The sequence below is a fragment of the Rhineura floridana genome, chromosome 2 (assembly GCF_030035675.1).
Source record: "Rhineura floridana isolate rRhiFlo1 chromosome 2, rRhiFlo1.hap2, whole genome shotgun sequence".
NCBI classification, from domain to species: Eukaryota; Metazoa; Chordata; class Lepidosauria; order Squamata; family Rhineuridae; genus Rhineura; species Rhineura floridana.
Window position 1 is genome coordinate 124957937 of NC_084481.1, and position 22141 is coordinate 124980077.

A 22141-nucleotide genomic window follows, 5' to 3' on the forward strand; every position below is an offset into this window, starting at 1 on the left:
AACCGACCAGAAGCCCTTTTCTTGTTTGCATTTGCGATATTACACTTAAACAAATGTATGCTTTTCTGATTTGAAGCAAAAACTCCAGCAAGTACAATGAAATTGACAAAGCTTTCCGGAGGCAGGCTGAAACCGACCACCCCTCTTTTCTTTCTTGCTGTGCATTGCAGATCTCACTCAGAGCGGCCGCCCAGTTTGCAGGCTGGCAAAAAAGAAAATGCATCTGCGCAGTAGTTGCAGACCCCCCCCCAACACCCCACCATTGCGATGATTGGTTCAATTTTCCCGGGCTTATTCTCGCACATGCGCAAAAGTGCAGATACGTGATTGGCTGGAATGAGGAGAAGGGGCAAGGGGAAACGCCCCCAAACCGCCCATCAGCTGTAAAGTCCACGGTATTGCATCCTAACTCCTGAAGGCACAGCAGATGATTCCCGATTTTAAACAGCAAATCACATTTTTGCCAGTATTGCAAGGAGCGGATTTAACCTGCGAAAATGCGTAACAGCGCGAGACGTCATTTGGATGACCGAAAAATAATGAACACACATAGCGGGCGTGTCACACATTTTGCAGTCGTCTGGATGAGCCCTGGGATAAGGTCTCAACTTAAAAAGCTTGTTGAAAGAGGAAGGTCTTCAGTAGGCGCCACAAAGATAATATAGATGGTGCCTGTCTAATATGTATTTGTGTGGTTGTTGTTCTGTGTGTTCTGTGTGTGTGGATTAGTGTGGTGTGAATGATTTGTATGATTGTTTTGTGTATGTGTATTTGTGTATTTTTAGTATGTGCCTGGGAGAAAGGATTCCATCCTTCGTGGGGGGACTTTCGGGGGGCCCAATTAACGTAGTGACGGGTAATGGGAGGTATGGTGTTAGGAGGAGAACTGGCCAGGTAAGGGGAACTCGTCCCAGACAAGTTGTGTCTGTGCCTTGTTCCGGTTCTCCTCTTACCTACAGGATTGCTGGTTGTCCTATCAGCCAGCTCTCGGATCTCCACGTGCTGCTCTTGAATGCCAGGTCGGTACATAATAAAACCTCCCTCGTCCATGATTTAATTCTGGAGGAGAGTGCCGATCTGGCATGTATAACCGAGACCTGGGTGGGTGATCAGGGAGGAGTTGCTCTTTCCCAGCTTTGCCCACCCAGGTATGCGGTTCAGCACTGTGGTAGATCTGAGGGCCGGGGCGGGGGAGTTGCTGTGGTCTATAGGAGTACTTTCCCTCTCACACAGCACCCTGTCCAGGTGGCGACTGGTCTGGAGTGTCTCCACCTTGTATTGGGCCAGGGAGACAGACTAGGAATACTGTTGGTGTACCGTCCACCTTGCTGCCCAACAGCTTCCTTAGCTGAGCTGACGGAGATAGTCTCGGAGGTACTATTGAGATCCCCTAGACTTTTGGTACTGGGGGATTTCAATGTCCATGCCGAGGCTGTCTTATCTGGTGCAGCTAAGGACTTCATTGCCTCCATGACAACAATGGGGCTGTCTCAATTTTCTACTGGCCCAACGCATGTGTCGGGACACACTCTTGATTTGATCTTCGCCACTGGTTATGGAGATGGTGATCTGGAGGTGGGATGTTTTTCATCTACCCCATTGTCATGGACAGATCACCGCTTGTTGAGATTTAGACTTACAGTAGCTCTTCCCCTCTGCAAAGGTGGAGGACCTATTAGGTTGGTCCGCTCCTGGAGTCTGATGGATCCTCTTGGTTTTCAGAGGGCCCTGGGAGATTTTCCGGCTGATAAGACTGGTGCTCCTGTCGAGGTCCTGGTCACACTGTGGAATACAGAGATGACTCGGGCTATTGACACGATCGCTGCTGCGCGCCCCCTCCGATGTAGAGCTCATACAGCTCCGTGGTATACCCCGGAGCTGAGAGTGATGAAACAAGAGAGGAGGAGGCTGGAGTGCAGATGGAGGCGAACTCCCAACGAATGTAACCATGCTTTGGTAAGTGCCACCAATAAGTTGTATATGAAAGCGGTAAGGATAGCGAAAAAACTTTATTTCGCTGCCTCTATTAGGTCATCCTTATGCCGCCCAGCGGAGCTTTTTAAAGTTGTGCGGGGGCTTTTACACTCTGGCCCTCACGATATTATAGAAACATCTGAAGCCCGCTGCAACGAAATTGCTGGACACTTTCAAAATAAGATTGCTTGCATCCGTAGGGACTTAGACTCCGATGTTGTGACAGATGAATCCAGTGAAGTGTCCGGAGCATGGCCTTGTCCTTTATTATTGGATGAGTTTCAGTTGGTGCAGCTCGAGGAAGTGGACAAGGTGCTTGGAATGGTCCGGGCAACCACGTCTGTTCTGGATCCTTGCCCATCTTGGCTAGTGAAAGCTAGCAGGGCTGGAACCACCGGCTGGGCCAAGGAAGTGGTTAATGCCTCCTTGAGAGAGGGAGTAGCCCCTAGTAGCCTCAAGGAGGCAATAGTGAGACCTCTTTTAAAGAAACCTTCCCTGGACCCAGATAATTTGAACAACTACAGACCGGTGGCGAATGTCCCCTTTTTGGGCAAGGTTTTGGAGTGGGTGGTTGCTAACCAGCTCCAGGTGCTCTTGGATGAAACCGATTATCTGGATCCGTTTCAATCCGGTTTTAGGCCCGGTTTCGGCACTGAAACAGCCTTGGTTGCCCTGTATGATGACCTTTGTCGGGAGAGGGACAGGGGGAGTGTGACTTTGTTGATTCTCCTTGATCTCTCAGCGGCGTTTGATACCATCGACCATGGTATCCTTCTGGGGAGACTCGCGGAGTTGGGAGTTGGGGGTACTGCTTGGCAGTGGTTCCGCTCCTACTTCGCGGATCGTCACCAGAAGGTAGTGCTTGGGGAACATTACTCGACACCCTGGACTCTCCATTGTGGAGTCCCTCAGGGGTTGGTTTTGTCCCCCATGCTTTTTAACATCTACATGAAGCCTCTGGGTGCGGTCATCAGGAGTTTTGGAGTGCGTTGTCATCAGTATGCTGATGACACGCAACTCTATTTCTCCTTTTCATCTTCTTCAGGTGAGTCTGTTGATGTGCTGAACCGTTGCCTGACCGCGATAATGGACTGGATGAGAGCTAATAAACTGAGACTCAATCCAGACAAGACTGAGACACTGTTGGTGAACGCCTTCCCTGCTCAGATGGTGGATGTGCATCCTGTTCTGGATGGGGTTACACTCCCCCTGAAAGAACAGGTCCGTAGTTTGGGGGTCCTTTTTGACCCTTCCTTGTCTCTTGAGGCTCAAGTGGCCTCGGTGGCATGGAACGCATTTTACCATCTCCGTTTGGTAGCCCAACTACGCCCCTATCTGGATGGCGACGACCTCGCCTCAGTTGTTCATGCTCTGGTAACTTCGAGATTGGATTACTGTAATGCGCTCTACATAGGGCTGCCCTTGAAGACAGTTCAGAAGCTTCAGCTAGTGCAGAATGCGGCAGCTAGACTATTGACGAGGACCACTCGGTCTTCGCACATAACTCCTGTTCTGGCTCGCCTGCACTGGCTACCTATTTGCTTCCAGGCGAGATTCAAGGTGCTGGTTATGAGCTATAAAGCCTTACATGGCGTGGGACCGCAATACCTGGTGGAACGCCTCTCCCGCTATGAACCTACCCGCTCACTTCGTTCAGCATCTAAGGCCCTCCTCCGGGTACCAACCCATCGTGAAGCCCGGAGGGTGGTTACTAGATCTAGGGCCTTTTCTGTGGTGGCCCCCGAGTTGTGGAATAGCCTCCCCAAAGAGGTACGCCTGGCCCCTACATTATTATCTTTCCGGCGCCAGGTAAAGACCTTCTTATGCTCCCAGGCATTTTAATCATTTTAATCTCTTTATCTTTTTAATCTTGTAATACTAATCCTTTTTATCATCTTATATTTTGTTTAATTGTATTTTGTTTTCATTGTGTCTTATATGTTTTGTGATTTTATTATTATGATGTATGTATTTTATCCTATTCTGTTTACCGCCCTGAGAGCTACTTGCTATGGGCGGTATATAAATGTAACAAAATAAATAAATAAATAAAATAATTTAAAAGTAGGGAGTTCCACAGGGTAGGTGCCGCCACATTAAAGGTCCGTTTCCTATGTTGTGCAGAACGGACCTCCTGATAAGATGGTATCTGCAGGAGACCCTCATCTGCAGAGCGCAGTGATTGACTGGGTATATAAGGGATAAGACGGTCTTTCAGGTATCCTGGTCCCAAGCTGTATAGGGCTTTGTACACCAAAACTAGAACCTTGAACTTGGCCCGGTAGCAAATGGGCAGCCAGTGCAATTCTTTCAGCAGCGGGGTGACATGTTGGTGATACCCTGCCCCAGTGAGCAGTCTCATGTTTGCATGGTCTTCCTTATTTTAACTCTCCCTTTCCAATTTTTTTTAAATATTTGCTTTATTTGTATTCATCAATAAACTGCAATTTAAAAATACTGAGCTTCAGAGTTTAGGAACAGGCAGAAGCCCCAAGCTCCTATACTGGAGGGAGGTTGGATATGGTGGAGATGTTACTGTGCTGGGCTTCACTGGTGGGGGACTTCAGTGGCAACCCCACTGAGCCTGACAAAAGCACAGGCAGGCAGAAACTACCACCAGGAGTATCCCCACCACTGGCAGCCCATGCACACTTAGGAAACAGGACATTTCTGGGGTAGAGAGGGGTTGCTGCTATTGACCAAGGATTCACTGGATTCTAAGCCAGCCCTGCTACCAGCAATGTGCCCAATCTGGGCCTCTTTGCTGTGCCATTCTGGAGCTGGTGGAGCAAAACGTCAGAAGCTTTACTGCCATCCGTCTACCCTGGCTGGTGTGCAGCAGTAGCTCCACTGCTCTGTTCGGCCCTCCTGTTTCCAGGCTGGAGTTAGGATTGCACCCTTGGTTTTGAAGATGAGTTGGGCACAGCAAGGCGACATATTAGTCACTGTCTACATGGATGCAGCTGTCATGTGGTAAGCTTATAAGTGATCACCAGGCAATGTTGCGGGGCTGTAGTAATCCTTCATAAAATTTCATATTTTGAGCATTATTTCTTCATTACTTCAAAATCTGCTTTTGAGTTGATTTTCAGCTTTTCACCACTGATATTTTTAAGCGAATTTATTCTTAGCTGTAGGATTCTCCGTTTCTTGTTGCTGTGCTTCCATTCTCCTTTGCCTTGTCTTCCTAGAGCAAATATGATAATGGCACAAAAACATTCGTCTGCAGCAGGACAGCCCTATTTTTAAACCAAAATCTATTGCACCAATCACATGCTGCAACCTACTGTCTGCCCCCTCTGAACTATTTAATCAGTACATGCCTCATAATCTCCCCATTTAAAACAGAAACATTTGTAGAGATAAGACCATGCAGGAACAGCATTCACAGCTCGACTTCAAGTAGCTCTTGGGTTCCTCTGAGCTGCACAGTGTTCCATCACTGAGCTCATACAGAAGATCTGAGTACTGTTGCCTGCCCCAAGGGCTACGAGAGCAAGAAGGAGACAACAGTACATAAACCATGGATGTGGATTGGATTCCCATTTTACTGTTCCCTTTCTGTTCTTGGGTTCTTCCAGTAAGGTTCTTGAGCCCTCTTTTGAGGACAACCAAGAGATTAGAGTAGATTTGGAGACTTGGTCAGCTGGAGCCTCTAGTGCTGCCTTAGCCACCTCGCTTCCTTCCTGCATAAACACCTCAACCATAGTGAATATGTATCTTGTGTTTTCTTCCCCATAACAAGGATTCTTGGGCAGTTGAGTTTTTTCACTGTCATCCAGCCATCAGGCAGTAAGGGTGGTGGGGTAGGGTAAGTGGGATAAAGGCATTATATAATGTCTTAAGTGTGATGGATATGATTTGATCACATGCTTCATTCTGAGGGATTTTGGAGAACAGCAAATAATGCATTCAGATGTGTGGTTTGCACTGGCAAAGTGAGGATGACGCGCAAAGTTAAACCAAGTGGGTAGTAATGCTAGTCTTACTCAGAGTAAACCCACTGAAGTTAATAGCTATGATTAACTTAAGTTCATTAATTTCAATGGCAGTGGAAGGGGGGTGTTGAAGGAAATTTTTAGCCACTGCCTTTTCAATATCTGCTTTACAAAGATCCCCCTCTGCTGCAATTAAGTTGGACTTCATAAATTTAATAGCCCAAGAATTCTGTAAGCCATCTGGATAAATGAGGTTGCCTGTATGTCAAAACATTTAGCTTTCCAGATGAAATTTGCCAAGATAGGAATGGCAAACTTAGTTTGTTTTGCAGATGGTCTATGAGTCTCATGTGGCATCATATTAAATTATATAGGCCGTCAGTCAGTTGTTCTACGATGCATTGAGCTTCAAGTTGCAATGTGCATTGAGTATTCTGTACAGAAACAGCCTCAAAGCATTATACAGCTACACAGGGTAGCAGCAGAAGAGAGAGCTTTAAATTAGGGGAACTTTTTAGTTAGTTGCCCCTGTGCTGATAAAATGAAGGCTTGGATAGTGTACAATGGGATGTGGAGCATTTTGCCCCAAAGGTAAGGGATGCTACAGCCCTTGCTAAATTGTTTTTCATGTTGATTGCTGTGATTCTCAGTGTTTGTCTGTGTAAAGCATTTCGGGGTTTCAGAAGTGATGTTAGCTTTGGTTTGCTAATTTTAATTTTTCTGCAGAGTAATATTTTTATGTTGCATTAGCTAGCATGTTGTGGTAGTTGTAGCACAGAAGTCAATAGTAATAAACATATACTCTGCTAATACGTGTTGTATTAAATCATTGGTTCTTTTGGACTGAAATGTGTGATGTTAATTTTAGTAAGCTCTGATCAGCACTATCTGAACTGCACAATAATGCAAAATAAACATTAAAATTGTATATTCATACCCTACTAAAAATCTTTAGTCCAAATTGTTTTGTATTTTATTATAATAAACCTTCTCAGGGACCACATATCTTTTAATTTCAGGTCTTCTTTATTCTGGCAGTAGATAACAATCTCTCACAGTAGTATTGCTATGTGCTTTATAGTTGCCTGTATTCTGAACAAGTTTGATCAGGTTTCTCAATATGAGTGTCAGGGATAGTACTTGATTGTATTCAAGAACCTTTATTGTGAACAGCTGCATGAGTTCTTCATGCTTTAACACTAGAAACTCTGGGGAATCATACTGGAGAAACTGGCATTTGTAAATTCATATTTCTGGCATTCAGATCTGATAACCTTAACATTGAACTTCCTGGTTGGTTTATTGAAAGTTTTCTGCAATCATAGTACTGCTGTGCTGTACAAAGATATGGGAAAGATACGTTTCAGAATTATTTTATCACAGATTTGGATATTGAAAAGTAACTTGCATGTGGATAAAGCTCTTTTAAAGAATTATGGCTTTAATTCTGCATCCAGTTATATCGGTTTAAATCCATTGAAACTGGTTAGACCGTGCACACGTGTGCAGGATTACAGCCTAGTTTATGTTCTACATAGTTGAAGGCAATTCAGTGTCTTTGCATATCTGTTTCTCTCTCTCTTGCTGGTGGCAAGTGTAGATATAAATTGTTTCTTTGTTCTCATTTGAAACAAACAGAAGTTTGGAGCTTTCCCATCCAACACCTGGCTTGACTTGACATATCTCTTATAGTCTTCAGGTGTATAGTCTTGTGGATGCTGTTGTCAAATTAATTCCCAAGAATAACCAATTCTGCACCAGGATAGCTAAAGCTTTGAAATGAATGTATTATATAGAAAGAAGGGGAATATGTCGAAGGACACTGTGTGTAATGTGGCAAGTTAAAACTGACTGCAAATGTGAATTCAGATTAATAATAATAATAATAAAATTGTATTTATGAGTCGCCTATCTGGCCGAATTAACAGCCACTCTAGGCAACGTACATCAATACAATAAATTACAATATAAAACAGTGAGGGCCACAATAAATAATTAGACTAAACACTACAATTCTGATTAATAACAGTATTAAAAGCTAACCCACCCCAGGGATCCTGTAGGCCTGCCTGAACAGCCAGGTCTTCAAGATTAAGGATGTTCTTGTACTTAAATCACAGATTTGTCACCCAAGAGCACCGCTTTCTTGGTTGAGTTGTTAGAGTTTCATACAGTGTTCTGCTGAGAACATTTTGACACTGGTGCACCTCCTTTCAGTAGGGTTGCCATGTTTCAGTTCCCCAAATCTAAGCAGCTGAATTTGCAAAATGTTTGCTAATTAGACAAACTATGTACATCAGTTGTTGGGTTATCAACCATCTGCTTTGTAACTGCTCCTGGCAACTATCTCAAGAAGTTAAGGAAGGATCAAAGATAACATATTTTTACATGATTGTTTGTTTGCTTACCCTTTCTTATCAGAAACCAGCAAAGCTGGTCTGGGAGAAGTGTAGTCAGCTGCTGTGCCCTATTGTCTCTAATTCTATTGCTCCAGCAGTATATGGTTCTGCATCAGCTTAGTTAAAAAGCAATTAGAAGTCACAAGAGGAGGTGGCCCTTGTTTTACTGTCAAGTTTCAAACCCTAGATAGCTGGATACTAAAAAAACAACAGCAAGTCACTTTTCCTTAATGTATTGCGTTTAGCCTTAATAGAGCCTACGGCCATACTACCCTGTCCAATCTCGTCTGATCTTGGAAGCTAACCAGGGTCAGGCCTGGGTAGTACTTGGATGCGAGACCGCCTGGGAATACCGGGTGCCGTCGGCTTAGAGGAAGGCAATGGTATACCACCTCTGAATACCTCTTACCATGAAAACCCTGTGAATATATCCAAAAAAGATTCATAGGGTCTCCATAAGTCATAATCGATTTGAAGGCATATAACAACAACAATAATGCCTCTTTCTTGCCTGCAAGGAGGATACAGAGGGTGTGTGAGCATGTGTGTGGAAACCAGCCTACGAACAAGGGTAAAAATCACATTCATTGCTCTTCCCACCTTTGCTTCTGGCTCAACCCACCATTGGCATATGACCACTGGAGGTTGCCCAGCAGGAAATGCAACTCTGGATCTGAAAAAGGTTTCCTACCCCAATACAGAAGAACGGAGTTCATCTAGGACAGGGTATTGTGCCTGGAGTTCAGGGTATTTGTGAGTTTCACACCAAATCTTTTAAAATGCTTGTTTGTATAGTGATAAAGACACTGTGAAACATTATGTGGACATCAGAGTACACAATCAAGTGGGTGATTTGATTTTACTGTTTAAATGAGTTGACCTGAAGCCTATAAGAGGTAGTTTTGTCTCATGAGAGACTGAAGGGTAAATAAGAATACCTTTGCTCATAAAAATGCACTTCTGCAATGCACACGCTAGGTGGCCTCATGCAAGCTACTAGCCTTAGGTGCAACTCACCCCACATCTGCAATATGTGGATAATAACACTGCCCCACCTTGCAGGGCTGGTATTAGGCTCACTGGGATATTGTAACATCCACTTCCAATGCTCCATTAAAACAGTATACAAATGCTAAGTGGAGTTATCTGTTAACATAGGTATAATGGTAATTCAAGTTGCATTTGTGGCTCAACTTCATGTTGCATGCAAAAAGGCATGTAGGGAATATCCATTGCCATAGCCTAAATGCCAGCGCTTTGGCATTAGGAATAGGTTATCTGGAGTGAAGCGGCAGCAGCAGTGGCAGCTGCTTAAAAGGCTGCCAGAATAAAATTGTTTACTTCAATTTTTAAAAACAGTTTTTTTGCTAACAGTGTAGATCTCGCAGGTTTTCCCTCAGTGGTCACTGCTAAGAAGGCATTGCTCCTAGTGGATGTTGGTCTATCCTTCCTGAGCCATAACATCTACAACATAGTGCCTTTCGCATGTTGTTGGACCACAGCTCCCATCCTCCCTGCTCATTGGCCATGCTGGCTGGGACAGATGGGAACTGTAGTCCAACCACACCTGGAAAGCACCAAGTTGGCTACCCATGCTATAATAGGTCCTCATCATTCAAATATAATTCTTAGGTGTGTGGGAATCATAAGGGTAAAGGTGTTCCCTTATTTATTTATTTATTTATTTATTTATTAAACTTGTATACTGCCCCATAGCCGAAGCTCTCTGGGTGGTTTACAGTAACAAAAAACAAATACAATTTAAAATACATCTTTTAAAAAACAATTTAAAACACAATTTAAAAATTTAAAACAATATAAAACACTTGCTAAAATGCCTGGGAGAAGAGGAAAGTCTTGACCTGGCACCGAAAAGATAACAGTGTTGGCGCCAGGTTCACCTCATCAGCAAGGTCATTCCATAATTTGGGGGCCACCACTGAGAAGGCCCTCTCCCTTGTTGCCATTCTCCGAGCTTCCCTTGGAGTAGGCACCCGGAGGAGGGCCTTTGATCTTGAACATAGTGTACGGGTGGGTTCGTATCGGGAGAGGCGTTCCATCAGGTGTTGTGGTCCCAAGCTGATGGGTGCTGTTATTGTTTAATAAAGCTAAAGGAATCTATGGAAACCATTAGATCCTTTAAAAAACAGATTCTGTTTTACTCTCTGCTTTTTGTCAACCACAGTGGAACACTTAGGAGGGCCTTTTTCTAAAAGCTTAAAGTGAAAGAATGCAGTTTAAGAAGCAGAATCACGTTGTTGGTAAAGAAAATGTGTACAAGCAGGTATGGATACTGATAGAGAGGATACTATTAGTTTATCCCAAAGCCTCCATTCACATTTGACATGCCTTTTTTAGCACTCCAAATTATGACACTGCCTCTCTCTCATTGAAACTCATTGAAAGTTTGATTTGGTGGGAGCAGCAGCAACATGTTGGGGTTTCTGTAGGTTGCTGATGTTTCAGAGGTCCCCTGCTTTCCTCTTCCAGTCAGCACCTTGTTATGAAACCGTACAACATTCACCTGCACTTCACCGTGTTTATCCAGCTGGAAGTGGCATTAGTACGAGGTTGCTGTTGCATTGTTCCAGTGTAAAGAGAAAGATGTTTGTCTTTATACAGTATCCTTCCTCCCTCTTGAGTACGAATTGGAATATATTGTAGACATCGTGCAGCCAAAATTGTTCTGAAAAATATGGTAAGTGTTGAAGGAGTCAGCTTCTCTCTGTTGAGTGAGCATCATTTGGCTTTTTGTTCTCTTTTATCAAGAAGCTTTGCAATATTTACTGGTTCCATTTAACTGAATGCTGGAAAAAGATAATGTATTAGCTAAAAAATAGCACTCCACTGAGCAACTATGGGCATTTGAGAAAAATCTAAGGCTCTGGACCTTTAATTTGCATTATACACAAACCAATCAGACTGTTTTGTTTTACTTCCTTCCATTTTTGTTATGTTTTATTTAAGAGAGAAAAGAGGCAGCCATAGAAAATGGTCTCTTTTTGAAGAACTAATGCATCACCATCAGATTGATGCATGTTGTTTGCATATTCTCTTTTACAAGTGATTGGCTGGGAATCAGCAGTTAATGGATTAGGGACCGTGGTGTGCTACAGATGGTTTCCTGAAAAAGATTTTCAATTATAAATATATCTGTGTCTATTTTGTGTTCCCCACTCTCTCATTAATTATGTCTTTTGAAAATGAATGGACAGTTACAGCTTTAAAATGTGCCGTTTACCTTCTGGAGACACTGTTTTGAATGATCACCTCATAAAAAACCATCTGCATGGTTGCAAATATATGTTTATGTGTTTTGTGATATTTCATTTCATTATTTCCCTCAAAACGGTGGGTTTAATCCAGACTTGCCCTTCTGTGAATAGAAGGGTCTTGGGTCCAGCATAGGCTCCCACTGGAGGTAAGGGTGGTGATTTTTGCTGGTTCCTTCTTTCTCCTGAAGCTTCTCCCTTGTCTCCCACACTGTTCCAGAAGGCTGAAACAGATCCCTGGAGTAGATTTTCAGAAGGGGCATGGGGGACTGCAGGCAAGTGGGGAGATTGGCAAAAACCATCTCCCCTGTGTCCTCCAGCAGGAATGTCCCATGGGTGGAGCTTTGCTCACAGGAAGTTGGATCCAACCCTGAGTCTTTATCTCATGTACATATGATACTGTTCACCATACATTTAGATGAGGCATCAAGTTAAGATAATTTATCTGTAATAAATCCCATGAGTTTTCTTAAACTTTACCACAGAGTTATCACAGAGTTGTTATTTGATCCTCCTGAAAAGAAACAGAATCAAGAGAAATGGGGAGCATGTTCTGTATAATTTGCTCTTCTTCTGTTACCAAATGTATACCTGCTGCATTAAACCTACACTAAAGGCAAGTCCTTAAGCCCATGCTAAAGGCAAAAACACAAGGTTTTTTTTCTCTTTTCCTCTTGGTTTTATTTATTTAAGGCAGGGCTGGGGAACTAGATCAAACTGATAGGCTGGATTCTTCCTTCCTACCCCCTCTCAGTCAACTTTGAAAGGTAGATGAGGCTACTCACAGACCACAGGTTCCCCACCAATGATTTAAAGTGTTTGCATGCCACCCTTCATGAAATCTTACCCCAGGGTGGTTTACAGTGTATTTTAAAAACATGTTGTTGTTATAAACCACCTTAGGAATTTTTGACAATGAAAAAGTAGAGTAAGCATGATTTTAATTTATAAATTTGTGTTTTTTCATCATCTTTTAAAAAACAACAACATAATACTTCATGTATAAATACATGGCCTTAGTTTCAAAGAACCAAGCAGAAAGTTCCATCCATGCAGAAGGGGCTTTCCTTCCTTCAACCCATTGTGCTCCTCCCTGAAAGCCACTTCATAAAGATCAGAGGTTCCTCTGGCATGCAGTTCATCATGGAGGGCTGCTGAGGAGGAAAGATGGTAGAACTCGTACACACTCAGGCATTGCAAAGGTGCATGTAAAGGGCCCTTGGGCCTAAGCCATGCTTTTATGTTGCTTTCTGAATACTTTCTATACTGAAGAAGGACCAAATACCTTCTTCTTTCAACAAGTAAAAATCTTATCCCAGTCTGCATCTGTGTTGGAATTGCTTTTTAAGATGTTTTTAAAGATGTTTTGTTTTAATATATTTTAAAGTCTGTTTTTAAAATGTTTTAGAGTGTTTTTAGTGTTTTGTTTGCCACCCTGGGCTCCTTCTGGGAGGAAGGGCAGGATATAAATTTAATTAATAACAATAATAATAAATGAACAATTAAAAATTCAGTAACACTTCTGTATCATATACAGTAGGACCCCACTCATACAGCAGGTTAGGTTCCAGACCCCCACCAAAAAGCGAAAACCGCCAAAAAGCGGATCAGCTATAGCGTGGGGGTCTGGAACCTAATCTGCTGATTGCGCCGGAGGAGGAGAAGATCAGCTATAGTGCGCTACAGCTGATCTTCCCCTCCTCTGGTGCAATCAGTGCTCATGGGTGCCTGAGAACACCAGAAGAGGAGGAGGAGGAGAGGAGCACAGGAGTCTGATCGCACCAGAAGAGGAGGAGGAGAGTAGCGCTCTACAGCTGATCTTCCCCTCCTCCAGTGAGATCAGCTGGAGTGCGGGGAGTTCCAGCCCCCCCTCCAACTGATCGCCCCGCTGGCGCCGTATTAACGGAATACCAAAAAGTGGGGCACCAAGAAACGGGGTCCTACTGTAATAAAGAATGCTTCCTTTGGTGGAAAGACTAGTAATCAAAATGATAAAAGCTTCTTTCTTTCTTTCTTTCTTTCTTTCTTTCTTTCTTTCTTTCTTTCTTTCTTTCTTTCTTTCTTTCTTTCTTTCTTTCTTTCTTTCTTTCTTTCTTTCTTTCTTTCTTTCTTTCTTTCTTTCTTTCTCATGAGGCCAAGACAGGGATTTCAGTAACCCATGCCTGTGTATTTTGAGGAATTGTAGTTTTCGGTTTTTCCTTTTGGTCACTAGAAATCCATGTTTCAGCCACAGCTGCTGCTCATATGATAATTCATAGACTGTGGGAAACACTCCAAATATCTAATTCAGAAAAGAAAAGGAATTAATAATGCACAAAGGCCAGTTGGAATAGTTAAATGTGTCCTGCCAAAATGGCATCTTAGCAGGATAATTCTGTAACATATGTCAGTGAAACCTTAGCAGTCATGCAATGTCAGACTGGATCAAAATTAGCCACATGTCTATTTTTAATTGAAATGGAGTATAATAATACATAAAATATTATCATTTTTGTAGAACTCTTAATCCATTGTCCATACATGAAAACTGGAGTTCATAGAATCATAGAATAGTAGAGTTGGAAGGAGTCTATAAGGCCATCATGCCAACCCCCTGGCTCAATGCAAGGAATCCAAGCTACTGCATACCCGACAGGTGGCTGTCCAGCTGCCTCTTGAATGCCTCTAGCGTTGGAGCGCCCACCACCTCTCTTGTAATTGGTTAGGAAGTTTTTCCTGATGTTCAGCCAAAATCTGGCATCCTGTAACTTGAGCCCATTATTCCATGTTCTGCACTCTGGGATGATCAAGAAAAGATCCTGGCCTCCTCTATGTAACAACCCTTCAAGTATTTGAAGAGTGCTATCACATCTCCCCTCATTCTTCTCTTCTCAAGGCTAAACATGCCCAGTTCTTTCAGTTTCTCTTCATAGGGCCTTGTTTCCAATCCCTTGATCATCCTTGCTGCTCTCCTCTGAACCTGTTCCAGTTTGTCTGCATCCTTCTTGAAGTGCGGGGACCAGAACTGGACATAGTACTCAAAATGTGGCCTAACCAGTGCGGAGTAGAGGGGAACTAGTACTTCACATGATTTGGAAACTACTTCTGTTAATGCAGTCTAAAATATCATTTGCCTTTTTTGTAGCTATATCACACTGTTGGCTCATATTCAGCTTGTGATCAGCAGCAGTTCCAAGATCCTTCTTAAATGTAATATTGCTGAGCCAAGTATTCCCTATCTTATAATATTGCACTTGGCTTCTTTTTGCTAGGTGTAGAACCTTGCACTTGTACTTGTTAAATTTCATTCTGTTGTTTTCAAGCCAATGCTCTAGTTTATTAAGATCACTTTGAATTTTGTGTCTTTCCTCCATGGTATTAGCTATCCCTCCCAATTTTGTATCATCTGCAAATGTGATAAGCATTCCCTGCACCTCCTCATCCAAGTTATTAATAAAAACTTTGAAGATCACTGGGGCCAGGATTGAGCCCTGAGGTAATCCACTTGTTACCTCCCTCCAGTCTGCAAAGGAATCATTGATAAGCACTCTTTGAGTATAATTCTGCAGCCAACTGTGGATCTAACTGATAGTTTGTCCATCCAGCCCACATTGAGCTACCTTGCTAATCAGAATATTATGGGGCACTTCATCAAAAACTTTGCTAAAGTCAAGATATATTATGTCCACAGCATTCCCACAGTGTAAGAGGGAGATTACCTGATCAAAAATGAGATAAGATTAGTCTGGCAGGATTTGTTCTTGACATGTAATAAGAATGTTTTATCAAAACATTTTCTTAAATAATAATTTTCCTCCTTTATGAGATCTTGTAAAGCGATCATACCATTATCACCATAGTCTTTTGAAGTAAAGGGTTTTCTGTCAATATCTGATTCTGGATTAAATGATAATATGTGTCAAATTCAAGTAAATTGTCACATTGTAACCAGACTTGTTTTATTGCTGTGATAGTGAGAAACAGGGTTTTTTATTTGGATGCTATTGATGCAACAACAACCACGGATAGTCTCAAGAATAAAGTTTATGACTCGCTTGACAAATAAGTGTTTACAAGCTCTTCTAGAGGCCTGCAGTGATGGACTCTGATAAACCTCAGTTGGCAGTGTGTTCCACAAACTTGGGACATGTTATCCTTTTCTGTTAATTCTTCCCCTAGCACCTGTCCTCACTAAGATGACCCATTTCACGAGTGACCATAGAGTAAACCAAAATCCACGGAGTTGCATTGGTACAGAACTGTCATAAGAAGATATTAAATGTTTTTGTAGCCAGTGCATCAGCATTACAAATCATATTTACATAGTTAAGGGAATATATCTGGCTTGCTGCTGCAGCAGGGAAGATTAGCTACTGCCAGAGGAAATGAGGAACTACTGGGTTGTTTCTGTTCTTTAAGATAACTAGGTGCTGTGGAGAGCAGGGTGGTGGGAAACATTTGAAGTAGTCCCTCCGTCTTTTCTACTTATAATGATTATATAACTATAACTATAAAGCTATAACTATAACGCTATAAGCTATAACGCAAGGTCTGAGCGAGTGATATCAATAAGATTTAATGGGAAACCTATTAACATAACCATCATCCAAGTCTACGCTCCAACGGCAAATGCAGAAGAAGAGGAATTAGAGAGATTTTATGCAGAAGTACAGAAGAAATTGATCATACACCAAAACAAGATGTGCTGATAATCATGGGGAACTGGAATGCAAAAGTAGGGAACAGAGAAGAACTAGGAATTGTGGGAAAATGGGGCTTAGGAGATAGAAATGAAGCAGGAGAAAGGCTTATCGAATTTTGTGAAGCCAATAATTTGTTTCTCGCAAACACATTTTTTGAGCAACCTAAAAGATGAGTGTACACATGGACATCACCAAATGGTCAATATAGAAATCAAATTGATTAGATAATTGGTAGCAAAAGTTGGAGAAATTCCATACTTTCTGCGAAAACAAGACCAGGAGCAGACTGTGCTACAGATCATGAACTGGCCGTATCACAAACTGGAGTAAAGCTAAAAGCAATCATAATACCAAAATCCAATTTAAATAACATCCCAGATCAAATAAGGAACAGATTTGAGGCTTTAAACTTAGTTGACAGAGAACCAGAAGAACTATGGAGTGAAGTCAAAGACATTATCAGGGAAGAATGCAAAGAGACAATACCTCTAGTTAAAAAGAGAGAAAGACCTTAATGGATGACTGAAGAAACTCTTAAAATGGTTAAAGAGAGAAGGAAAGCAAAAGGATATAGATGCAACAATACAGTGACTAGTACATAGGGACAAAGAGAACTATTAGAATGGTTATTGTATAGAAATAGAAAAGAACAACAAAAAGGATAGAATAAGAGCACTATTCCAAAAGATTAGAGAAATGAAAGGGAAATTTAAACCAAGAGTAGGTTTGAATAATCAATACACTGACTGAGATGAAATAAAAGGAAGATGGAAGCAATACACTGAAGAACTCTATAAAAGAGATGCAAGGATGACAGATTCATTCATGGGGGAACCGTATGATGAAGAACCAGAAATTTTAGAATGTGAGGTGAAAGCTGCTCTTAAAATACTTGGAAGAAACAAATCACCTGGAGCAGATGGTGTACAATAGGTTGCTACAAGCTACTGAGACAGAATCTGTCCAAATTTTGACTAACATCTGTCAACAAATATGGAAAACTAAACAATGGCCCACAGACTGGAAGCTTTTAATATACATCCCAATTCCAAAGAAAGGGGATCCCAGGGAATGGAGTAATTATCGAACTATTACCTTAATATCCCATGAAAGTAAAGTAATGCTCAAGATTCTACAACAAAGGCTCTTAACATATATGGAGCGAGAAATGCCAGATGTCCAAGCTGGATTTAGAAAAGGAAGAGACACCAGAGATCATATCGCAAACATACGATGGATAATGGAAAGGACAAAGGAATTTCAGAAGGAAATCATCCTATGCTTTATAGATTACAGCAAAGCCTTTGACTGTGTAGATCACAAAAAAACTATGGAATGCCTTAAAAGAAATGGGGATGCCACAGTATCTGAGTGTCCTGATGTGGAACCTATATTCTGGACAAGAGGCTGCTGTAAGGACAGAATATGGAGAAACCTGTTGGTTCCCCATCAGAAAGGGTGTGAGACAGAGGTGTATTTTATCACCCTACTTATTTAATCTATACACAGAACATATACAGAAAGCGGGATTGGACCAAAATGAAAGAGGTGTAAAAATTGGAGGGAGAAATATCAATAATTTAAGATATGCAGACGATACCATACTAGTAGCAGAAACCAGTAATAATTTCAAACGAATGCTGATGAAAGTTAAAGAGAAAAGCACAAAAGTAGGACTACAGCTGAATGTCAAGAAGACTAAAGTAATGACGACAGAAGATTTATGCAACTTTACAGTTGACAACGAGGACATTGAATTTGTCAAGGATTATCAATACCTCGGCACAGTCATTAACCAAAATGGAGACAATAGTCAAGAAATCAGAAGAAGGCTAGGACTGGGGAGGGCAGCTATGAGAGAACTAGAAAAGGTCCTCAAATGCAAAGATGTGTCACTGAACACTAAAGTCAGGAACATTCAGACCATGATATTTCTGATTTCTATGTATGGATGTGAAAGTTGGACAGTGAAAAAAGCAGATAAGAGAAAAACCAACTCATTTGAAATGTGGTGTTGGAGGAGAGCTTTGCGCACACCATGGACTGCGAAAAAAGACCAATAATTGGGTGTTAGTACAAATTTAAACCAGAACTATCACTGGAAGCTAAAATGATGAAACTGAGGTATCATACTTTGGACACATCATGAGGAGACATGATTCACTAGAAAAGACAATAGTGTTGGGGAAAACAGAAGGGAGTAGAAAAAGAGGAATACCAAACCAGAGATGGATTGATTCCATAAAGGAAGCCACAGACCTGAACTTACAAGATCTGAACAGGGTGGTACACGACAGATGCTATTGAAGGTTGCTGATTCATAGGGTCGCCATAAGTTGTAATCATCTTGAAAGCACATAACAAAAAATGTAAATGTACTGCCTTCAAGTCGATTCTGACTTATGGCAACCCTATGAATAGGGTTTTCATGAGGGCTGAGAGGCAGTGACTGGCCCAAGGTCACCCAGTGAGCTTCATGGCTATGTGGGGATTCCAACTCCTTAACTACACCATACTGGCTCTCTCAACAACAATGAATATTTAATATGTAATTAATAGTAATTACTGATTGATTAATAATAATAATAATAATTGATTAATAATAACAATAAATTAATAACAATCTGTAATTAATAAATTGCTTAATGTGGCATGAAGTAACAGAAGGTTTTCAAGATAGAAAGTTTGAAGATCACTGAACTAGGGATTATAAATAGGTATCAAAATACATTAAAAATCTGATACAATGAAGTGTGGAGCACAACCCTGCATATGCTAAACAAATTAAGCTTGTTTAAACCTTGTGGGCAGCAGTATTTGTGCCTTCTGATACACTCTTCAGTTTATAGTAACTTTGAGGGGCCTCTTACGTATGCATTATTAAAAGCTCACTCGGTTAAATTTCATAGTGCAGATTTGTGACCTTGAAACTTCTCCTGAATTCTTGCATTAGCTTCATCAAATACAATTGATTAATCAGAGATATTTTTGTATGATTTAATTATATGCTGAGTCAGAGACAATTTTTCTATTGGATATTGGGCTATTTCTCCTCTGATGCACCAGAGATGGAAGTCCTTTTCACACATTAATTGCTTGGAGGGAATCAATAGATATAAATGGCAATAGAGGCTGTGCCTAGCCTCCCCCAGCCTTCCCCAACACCCACATATTTAGCATGGACATCTGTGTAGGTGAAGCTTACAGATGTGAGCTGGAGCCCTGATTGGTCAGGATTCTGGTTCTTGTGGATGCCTATGCGCATAGAAGTCTATGTGCAAATGCTTCATCTATGCAGAGGCTGGGCCTGGGGAGCTCCGTAACCTTGGGAGCAGTTGTACAGCCCACTGCCTCTTGGTATACATGGACAATCTTCACATAACACATGAAGGGGGCTTATGATAGTATACAGGATGATGTGTCATCTGAACAGGTGCTAAATAGTAATGAAGCATGCAAAGTCCCCCACTCAGATCTTTTATAGAAGTAAAGTTGCTTTTAGATATCACTCCTAGAAATAAAACTAGCTAGTACCCATTGGTACTTCAATTTCAGGGGTTTTGAGCTACTGTCACTGTTTAACCACCTATAGATTGCAAGAGCAGAAAACCCACTCCTGCGAGTAGAGAATTCTCCCGTTGCATTAGCAGTACATCATGTGTCACTTTAGCAAAATAGAAACATAGGAAGTTGCCTTACACCAAGTCAGACCATTGATCTATCTAGTTTAGGATTGTCTGTGTTCACTGGCAACAGATCTCTTGCTTGGAAATGATGTGGACTGAACCTGACTCCTTTCATATGGAAGGAGTTAGGAAGTTCAATCTGGCTTCCTGCAACTTGAGTCCATTATTCCATCTTTGAGCCATAGCCCTTAAAATAATTTTCATGCATCAAGTGGCTACGGACCCTGTGTTGTATCCTGAATGGGATAGCACAGTAGCCCCCTTATGTGTTACTTGCATGAAGGGTCATTTTAGAATTACTGCCCCCCCTGCTCCTGGCTCCACCCAGGCATCAGGCATGCTGCCTAACCCTCCATACAGATGTCCAGAAAGTGTGGCCTTAAGGGTAGAACCCTATGCACAAGCAGCTGTTCATGCGTAGGCTTCCACGTGATAGGGACACTTATATAGTTGGGTGTCCTGATCATGTGGAAGCCTGCCTGTGAGCAGATGCTTATGCATAGAGTTCTTCCTTGCCGTCCATTCTGTATGGGTGTCCATACAGGCAAGGACATGCAGTGTGCCTGACACCAGGATGGTAATGGCCAGGGCTGCAGCTCCACTACCTGGTAATTGTGTGATGCCTCATTTCATGTGAGGAATATATAAAGGGGGTTTGCAAAGATAAGAAATGTTAGAATGAAATCACCATATATCATGTATGCCAGCTTCAGTTTAAAAAAAAATACAAGGAAAATGTCTGTAAGGAATGGCTTGTTCTGGATTTATTTATTTATTTACCGGCACACATACTTTTTTGGATGAATGTTTTTCTGTACAAGGCTGTGGCAAGGTGTTATTCTCATGAAGACTAGAGCATTAAAATCAAATGAGCTACACAAAAAACAAGATGCTTGGGAAATGATAATCATAGAATCATAGAATTGTAGAGTTAGAAGGGACCTATAAGGCCATCGAATCAAACCTCCTGCTCAATGCAGGAATCCAAATTAAAGTATACCAGACAGGTGCCTGTCCACATGCCTCTTGAATGCCTCCAGTGTTGGAGAGCCCACCACCAGTAATTGGTTCCATTGTCATATTGCTCTATCTTCTATTCTCAAGGCTAAACATGCCCAGCTCTTTCAGTCTGTCCTCACAGGGCTTTGTTTCTAGAACCCTGCTCATCCTTGTTGCTCTCCTCTGACCCCTTTCCAGTTTATCTGCATCCTTCTTAAAGTGTGGTATCCAGAACTGGATGCAGTATTCAAGATGAGGCCTAAGCAGTGCTGAACAGAGGGGAATTGGTAATAAAAATGTTGAGGAGTACTGGGCCCAGGACCAAGCCCTGTGGTACTCCACTCATTACCTCCCCCCAGTTTGAGAAGGAGCCATTGATAAGTACTCTTTGAGTTCTGTAGCCAACTGTGAATCCACCTAATAGTTGTTCCATCCCGCCCACATTTAGCTAGTTTGCTAATCAGAGTAACATGTCTGTTACTATGGCTGTACCTGAAGAAAGCTTTTTTGTTGCTTTTGGCATCTCTCACTAACCTCAGCTCATTCTCAGTTTTAGCCTTCCTGATGCCATCCCTACAATTCCGTGCTACGTGTCTGTACTCTTTCTTTGTGGCCTGGCCTTCCTTCCACTTCCTGTATGTGTCCTTTTTTGTTTTCAGGTCATCTCTAAGCTTTCTGTGAGGCCACATTGGCTTTGTCTGTTGTCTTCCCTCTTTTTTTCTTGATGGAATTGTTTGCCATTGTGCCTTTTTTTAGAAACTCCCACCCATCTTGGACTCCTTTTCTCATTAGGGTTGCTTGTCACGGAGCCTTACTTACCCTTGTTCTGAGTTTGTTAAAATCAGCTTTCCTGAAGTCCAGGGTATGAATATAGCTACTCTCAGCTTTTGCTTCCTTTAAAATCAAGAACTCAAGTATAGTGTGGTCAGTTTCCCCCAGAGTTTCAACTTCATCCACCAAGTTATCTCTATTGGTTAGAAACAAGTCGAGGATAACTGATCCTCTGGTTGCTTCCTCCACTTTCTGTAGGAGAAAGTTATCTCCAACATAAGTCAAGAATTTCTTGGAGGGACTGTGCTTGGCAGAATTTGTCTCCCAACAGATATCAGGGTAATTGAAGTTCCCCATGACTACTGCATCATGCCTCCTTGAAACAATGACAATTTGTTTTTCAAATGTTTCATCCTCATC

The 22141-nt window shown here is 41.9% G+C and overlaps 1 protein-coding gene and 1 pseudogene across 6 annotated transcripts in view; both read left to right on the forward strand.

The window, feature by feature from the left end:
- Positions 1-22141, forward strand: part of PARVA (parvin alpha) — a 158811-nt gene that overhangs the window by 81917 nt on the left and 54753 nt on the right. The gene's annotated exons all lie outside the window — the stretch shown is intronic.
- On the forward strand, positions 8567-8679 carry LOC133378574 (5S ribosomal RNA; annotated as a pseudogene).